This window comes from Plasmopara halstedii, assembly GCF_900000015.1.
Source record: "Plasmopara halstedii genome assembly, contig: Scaffold_671, whole genome shotgun sequence".
In the NCBI taxonomy this organism is placed as follows: Eukaryota; Oomycota; class Peronosporomycetes; order Peronosporales; family Peronosporaceae; genus Plasmopara; species Plasmopara halstedii.
In genome coordinates this window covers 297,614-298,519 of record NW_020187588.1, presented here as the reverse complement: position 1 = coordinate 298,519, position 906 = coordinate 297,614, and positions in this window count along the sequence as shown.

Below are 906 nucleotides of genomic sequence, written 5' to 3'. Positions count from 1 at the left end.
AACAGGGCCCAGCCCCGAAGATCTCCGTGCTCTTGAACACGAAACGTGTATGCAAGCCGGGCTTGCTAGTCGTGGAGGCGACCGTAAAGGGCTTCGAGAAGCCATGGGGGATCCTCATCGATTCCGGGGCGTCGGGCAATAATGCTCGACGCTCCACGATGGAAGAAAGTCAGCTGTATGCTGAGGTGCTGAAAGCGCGGTTGGGTGAGATCGTCACTGTTCGCATAGCGACGGGGACACGTGGCACGGGCCCGAGGTCACTGTGGACCTCGGAGTCAACTTCCTTGACTTTGATAGCGTGGAACGCTGTCTAGTTTTAGACTTGGTACAAAGTATGATCTTGTCCTAGGAATGGTATGGTTGGAACATCATGAGCCATGGAATGATCGAAGGTCAAAGACCGTGGGACCTACGCGCACGTCTCGAAGCTTTGGCGAGTCATGAACACACCTCTGCTAGGAGACAAAAGCGCTATTGGCGAGAGCACTGGTCCGAGACGGCCAATGTGCTGGACATTGAAATGTCCGAGTTGGTAGACACCAACGGTGTACCGGACAGTAGTCCCGAGCGTGGCTCGTGGGCTGATCGTGGAGTGGCACGTAGCCCACTGAGCGCTGATCAAGTTTCGGAGCAGTCACTGCATGTCATGCGTGACATGGTCGGCCAAGGGATGAGGCACCGATGGCGAGGCCCACGTGATGCACGTGAAGTGGCATCTAAACCTCTGCTCAAGTTTCGATGCAGTCGCTGCATGTCATGCGTGACAAGGTCGGACAGAGTCCGAGGCAGCTTAGGAACGGCCCTTCAGATGCGCGTGGAGTGGCACATGATCCACTGGACGAAGACTGCGGGTAGCAGTTCTTCGTCGGATGTTGTAAATAACATCGGAGCTCTAAAGGAGCGGAA